Below are 6,670 nucleotides of genomic sequence, written 5' to 3'. Positions count from 1 at the left end.
ATTATGAGAGAAAACTTGTTGAAAGAAAAAGCACAAGAAATGGATGAGTCATTAACACCAGAAACATTGAAAGCAGTTAAGGATACAAGGCAGCCAGGGGCATCAGCTTGGCTAACTGTTCTACCCCTGAAAGAGCATGGGTTTTCTCTTAACAAAGGAGAGTTTAGAGACGCGGTTGCACTGAGATACGGAAAAAGTTTAAAGGTCGAAATGCCCATGTGGAAACCAGTACAATGTGAATCACGCACTCAACTGCAAAAAGGGAGGTTTTGTAACAATACGCCACAACAATGTTAGAGATTTTGAAGCAGGACTCCTTGCAAAAGTGCATGCTGACGTTGAAACCGAGCCACAATTACAACCCATAGCAGGAGAAACCATCAATGGCCTCGATGGAGACAACGCTAGACCTGATGTCCGAGCCAGAGGAGTATGGAGGCCAGCCCAAAATGCTTATTTTGACATCCGTGTGAGCAACACCAATGCCAAATCACACAAAAATAACAAAACAGAAACTGTATTAGCGAAACAAGAACGCGAAAAGAAACGCCAATACAACAATAGGATTATGAATGCCGAGCAAGGAAACTTCACACCAATAATTTTTTCTGTAACAGGTGTGATGGGAAAAGAAAGCTCGACCTTTCATAAGCATATTGCTGACAAAATAGCCAGAAAAACAGTGGTACAGTGAGGTCAATTTTTATTAGTGTGATAAGATGTAAACTATCCTTTCTCATCCTCAGATCTGTCCTCATGTGTGTCAGAGGAAGCAGGTCCCACACGAAGAACACCGAACACCTACCACTAGAGGACTTTGCACTTGTACACACAAATGCAAGACTCTAAATTTTTATTATGGAATTTTTTTATTTTTCATTTCCTTTCCTTTATATATAGGACGATATTGTATCAAAACAATAATATTTGACGTTTTTAGACCCAGTCAACTGAGGCTCTGGGAAATATCTCTATATACTATTTTTTTGGAAAAAAAAAAAGACGCGATTCTCGAGAATAACAGTGAGGTTGAAAAGTCGGCCTAGAGCCCGGTTTGGCGTCCCGTGCCCGAGCGGCCGCCTCAAAGAGAAGAGGGCGAAGAATTGACAAGAAAATCAAGAAAATTTAAGTAAATAAGCGACAAGTTCAATCTTTTTTGCAATTTTATTTGTAATTATGGAAAACTCCTGACAGCAGATTTATCATAGCATAATGATTTAGCCTCTGATCTAAGTATTCAGCTGAGATCCGCCAGTCTAATATTCCTCTTTCGCTTTCTACGTTCCTACGAAACGGTAACAGAGCAAACTGAGCAGAACTGAGTATTAATGAAATCTGAGAATTACTGTAACTACAATCTCCCACGAAATATATTGAGATTTTAGTGTATTTTAACGTTTTTCAGAATTTAAAGTTCGGGCGAGAATTGCTATTTTAGCACTTCCACTTTCTTCCATTGAATGTTTCGATTTTAGAGGTGTTCGGTGGCTTCTAGGCTATATTCCAAGCCTCATTCGAGCAAATTTGAGCTTTTAAAACCTGAGATCCTAAGCTCCTAAGTCTTAAGTCTCATGTTAAAACTCAGAGTTAAAACTCTACTTTCCAACTGTAGTTTAAGGCGCCTAAAAATCAATTGTGGTGTTCAAAATTACACCGGGAACTCCCCTTTGTCTCAAATATTTCTTGAAGGATTGTCTGAAAAACTGAAAAATGCTGATTTCTGCTCTGCGGGGGATCCAAAATTACCTGAAAACCTCTAAAATTCGTCTTAAAGCATGTTTCGGACCATTTTGAAGGGTTTGCTCCTGGCCAAAATCACTTTTTTATGAAATATTTAATATTTCGCAAAGGTCCAATTTACGAAAAGTCAAAAACGTGAAAATTTCATGAAATTTTGACTTTTTTTCGAGTTTTAGCCCCTAAAATTGAAGAAAGGGGATTTTTGAGCCAGAAAAATTGCTTTAAACTTGGAATAAGAACCCCGCTGAGCAGAATTTGGCATTTTTTAGTTTCTCAGACAATCTCCCACGAAATATATTGAGATTTTAGTGTATTTTAACGTTTTTCAGAATTTAAAGTTCGGGCGAGAATTGCTATTTTAGCACTTCCACTTTCTTCCATTGAATGTTTCGATTTTAGAGGTGTTCGGTGGCTTCTAGGCTATATTCCAAGCCTCATTCGAGCAAATTTGAGCTTTTAAAACCTGAGATCCTAAGCTCCTAAGTCTTAAGTCTCATGTTAAAACTCAGAGTTAAAACTCTACTTTCCAACTGTAGTTTAAGGCGCCTAAAAATCAATTGTGGTGTTCAAAATTACACCGGGAACTCCCCTTTGTCTCAAATATTTCTTGAAGGATTGTAGGTCACAGTGTGGATGTAAACCACACTGAAACGACCGCCTTCCCACCCCTATGATAGTGAAATATATTTGGACTGTATATTTCAAAGACATTTTAAATACATCTCAAATGCATTTCAAAAAGCATTCCATCTACAATCCGTCAAGCATTTCAAATACCATCCATGAAATGTTTCTGGATGGTATAGCTTGGATTGTATTCGAAATGTATATCCAAAAAACTTTTCATGCACAATCCAATTACATTCCAAAAATGCATTTCAAAAGCATTCCACGAAATGTGAATGGATGGTATCGTGTGGATGGTATTTGAAACGTGATCCAAGAAACTTGTCATGTACAATCCAATTACATTTCAAAAATGCATTTCAAAAGCATTCCACGAAATGTGAATGGATGGTATCGTGTGGATGGTATTTGAAACGTGATCCAAGAAATTTGTTATGTACAATCCAATTACATTTCAAAAGCATTCCACGAAATGTGTCTGGACGGGATTGCTTGGATTATACTTGAAACGTATCCTAAAAACTTTTCATGCATATTCCAAATTGGATTTCAAATTTCCATGGAATGTGTCTGGATGGTATTGTTTGGATTGTGCTTGAAACGTTTATTTATTGAAAAATCCTTTCATAATTGCACAATCCAAACACATTACAAAAAGTTCAAAGGCATTCCGCAAGGGGGCAGGAACAGCTAAAATTGGTTAGAATTGTTTAAAATTCACCAGGAAAAGTAGAAAATGTCTCCAGCCACCCTTCAGTCTATTCCGAGAGAGCTTTTTAGAGTAAGAAAAGAGTATTTTAAAAATTTTTCAAAAAATATTACTTAATCGAAGACGAGAACTTGATGACAAGTGTATTTCAAGAAATAAAAATCAGAACCAGTGCCACCAGTTAAAATTTTATGATTTTAATTTTATGAATCAGCAAAATGATTAAACTTCAAATTTGAGAAATTTAGTATTGCAAAAGTAAGTTAATCCTACAAATCCTAGTATCTATCGTCATACCTAAATTTATTGCTTTCGTGAAAGTAAAAGAATATATTTCACTTACCATAAACGATTCAGATTTCTTTAAATCGGATTTTCAAGACAAAGCAACAATGAACCAGCCAAGAATCTCTTGTTATTTCTTTTTTTACAATTTCTCATTTCTTGATCTGTGGAAAAAGCAATTCAAATATATAGAAACGGTATGGCAAATAAATTAATATAACAAACCAAAGAATGAAAGCTTGGTTGACCGAAATGTTCAAGGTACCTCAAGGTGAATGAAGAAATTCTGTCAGAAAAAAGAAATTATGTTGCTTATATTGGACATATACTCAAGATTGACAACACATACTCTCAAGTACCTAATAAACGGGTAAGTCAGCAGTGAGTAGAAAAATCTCAAAAATTAATAAGGGGGCCATCCATATAGTACGTACGCAGTGAAGGGGGGGGGAGAGGGGAGAGGAGGGTTTAGCAAAAGCATTCATCTATTGTTTAAATGACATCATTTCTATTGTTCTCTGTGTACAAGGGGGGAGGGGTACCAAATTTCAAGAAAATCTTTGCGTACATACTATATGGACTGCCCCAGGTGGAATGGAAAGAAAACATTTTTGAAAGAAGGCTAATAGAAGGATTAGGACAAAAAGGGAACGTTCAAAATATTTTCCCAAAATTAAATAATAAATAATATAATATAATATTATATAATAAAGGAAATTAATTAAAAATTAATTTTCTAGAAAACAATTAGCCGGAGGTACCTAGAAGTAGAGTAAAGGAACATGAAAATCCCATCCTTCAATTTTTTGGGGAAGTATAATTCCAAATTCCATGCCCAATTAGGGCATAAAAAAAATTAAATTTAAAATATAAGAATAATAAACCAGCTGCGCTGGAAGGTCAGCCCTAAAGGATAAGATAGATCTAGAGAGAGTAGCAAAAACGATGTGATCACAAGATAACGATAAACTACTCTTGGAGGTGGCTTAGGCAAAATGGGTGCACAAATCGTCAACATTTTGTCAGGGTCGATTACACATTTATTTTATAAGCAACCGAGTTGCTAAGGGCTCAGGCCTCAATATGGCCCAAAAAATAAGGACCTTGCTTAGCAACCCTGAGGCCTCAAATCCAAATTAGCAACTTTTCTCCTCAGCAATAAAAAATAATTTTGACACAACTTAGAAAAAAAGCCTTGAAAATCTTCGAAAAATCAGGAAAAATGCAAAAATGTGCTTGAAAATTTTTAAGCAACCCTACAAGCAACTTTGAGCCTGGATTTCGAAAAACCCTTAGCAACTCCAGGCCTGACCCAAGTTGCTGGGATGATGGAGTTGCTTATAAAAAAATGTGTAACAAGGTTTGAAAAAATTTCATTTTTAACATAAATTTTTAACAATGTTGTTTTAGATAATCATCTATAAATATTAACAATATTACTATTGTACAATATTAATTACTTCTTTGCAATACATTTAAAATATGTAATACTCTCTAGTTGATGTAAAGTCTTTAATTATTGTCCAATACCAACGTCATTCCAACAGCAATAATTCCATTAACAAGACATTGAATTAGATACAGGGTAGGTATACTAAACCAAAAATCCATTGCAGCATCATAATAGTCCAATAACGAATAAGCTTTTGAAAAAATATTCGTCGATATAATCGTGAAACGTGATAGTGTTCAGTAGGATACGTGAACGTGTGTATTTTCAATTATTCCAGCATAATAGTGGCGTTAAAATTTTGCAAATAGATGGTCGCCTATTGAATTTCTGTAAAAAAAAAGATATTTTAAAATATTTTCTTCAAATTAAAAACAAGAGTTGACTTTATTGATAGGGTAGCATGTATAAAGTAATCATTTTGTAGTAAACTCTCACTTTTTTGAAATTATATTATTCATCAAAATATCAATTGACCACTATTCAAACTTTTAATGTAGGTCACTTTTGAGGCTTCATTGATTTTAAAGCCTGAAGGGCTAGAGCAAAATCTTTAACCTTTCCCGGATAAGGAAAAGTGAAGCCACTAAACTCAATGTTTATAGTACCTTGTTTCGATTTTTGTAGTGTCGATATTCAAACTATTGGATGGGAAGCAATATTTCCTTCGTTGATAAAAAATCGTGATATTTGGTTATTGATTGATCCCTGCATAGCATATCTGCAACAAAACAATGAAGATATTAAAGTCCCATACACAGGTAAATAATAACAACATGAACCAAATCACTTCACTCTTTAAAACTTAGATCATTCATGATTAATTGCTTACGGTATAGTCCTATACTTCTTATCATATATTTTGTACGTTAAAGTAATGAAACAGAACGCTTGCTAACTAGCTAACAAATCTCTCTTATTCTTTCATTGAGACAAAAGACTATCATAGATTTTTAAGGTTCTTTGAGAGATGGCTGGACGAATAATCGAACCTCGTAAAAAGACATTATTCAAATGAAAATGGAAGGACTATAAAATGATTGCTTTCTAAGATATACCTAGAAACACACGTTAAAGTGTTTGCGTTAGCAAATTTTGATGGATCAAAAGAGACCTTTAGCTTACCTATCACTTTTATGAACTCTTTCAGTATTCAGGTGTGAAGAAACGAACCGATGGTTTAAAAGTACCTATCCATGATGAGTGAAATGATTGAGTACATTGTACCAAACAACAACAAAAACAGGAAGGCGATGGTAATACCAAGCTCAAACGATGCAAAGCCATGGACTTTTTCGATACTATAAACATGTAACACCAGATACTAAAACAACAATAAACAATCAACAAATTACCAACATTTTCATTTCAACACCAAATTCATGCATATATACATTTTGTCCATTATTCTTTTGTCAATAGAGAGATTTGAGGCTATCTTCTTTGAAAATAACTTTGAAAAGGAATCAATAAACTTTGATATAAATCAAAAACTCTCACCTCAATGAAATGATGAAAGTTGAGACTGTTTGAACTCTTCTTCCAGCCATTCAACCATCACGTTTGTGAAACAACTTAGCCAGCTACTACTGCGAATTTACTCAAATATTTCAGAAAATTGTCCACAGTACGTTTCGGAAGAGGTGGCGCAATATAAGGGAGATAACGGCTGATGCAATAACGCCGACGCGCTATATGAAATCATTATGAAATTACAACGCATCCCGACGCACACATATCATTATAACCCGGTTGTCCAAAAATTGAATCGGGAAAAAATCGGAGTTAAAACACAAATCCAAATGCGCTGCTGGAAAAAAAATCGCGGAACCGATTTGAAGGGTCACCGGGGCTGACCA

The 6,670-nt window shown here is 34.9% G+C and overlaps 2 long non-coding RNA genes across 2 annotated transcripts; one reads left to right on the top strand and one right to left on the bottom strand.

Moving 5' to 3' along the window:
- Positions 1-4,732: 4,732 nt before the first annotated feature.
- Positions 4,733-6,670, bottom strand: LOC136811366 (uncharacterized). Its single transcript, XR_010847238.1, has 4 exons — positions 6,312-6,670; positions 5,937-6,135; positions 5,420-5,532; positions 4,733-5,141 (listed from the first exon to the last, which is right to left on the bottom strand). It is a non-coding gene; the product is annotated as an uncharacterized lncRNA (long non-coding RNA).
- On the top strand, positions 5,482-6,169 carry LOC136811367 (uncharacterized). Its single transcript, XR_010847239.1, has 2 exons — positions 5,482-5,572; positions 5,962-6,169. It is a non-coding gene; the product is annotated as an uncharacterized lncRNA (long non-coding RNA).

The sequence above is a fragment of the Clytia hemisphaerica genome, unplaced genomic scaffold (genome assembly GCF_902728285.1).
Source record: "Clytia hemisphaerica strain Z4C2 unplaced genomic scaffold, Clytia hemisphaerica genome assembly, whole genome shotgun sequence".
Taxonomy (NCBI): domain Eukaryota; kingdom Metazoa; phylum Cnidaria; class Hydrozoa; order Leptothecata; family Clytiidae; genus Clytia; species Clytia hemisphaerica.
Note: the sequence above shows the minus strand (reverse complement) of the source record. Positions and strands in the feature narration are given on the sequence as shown.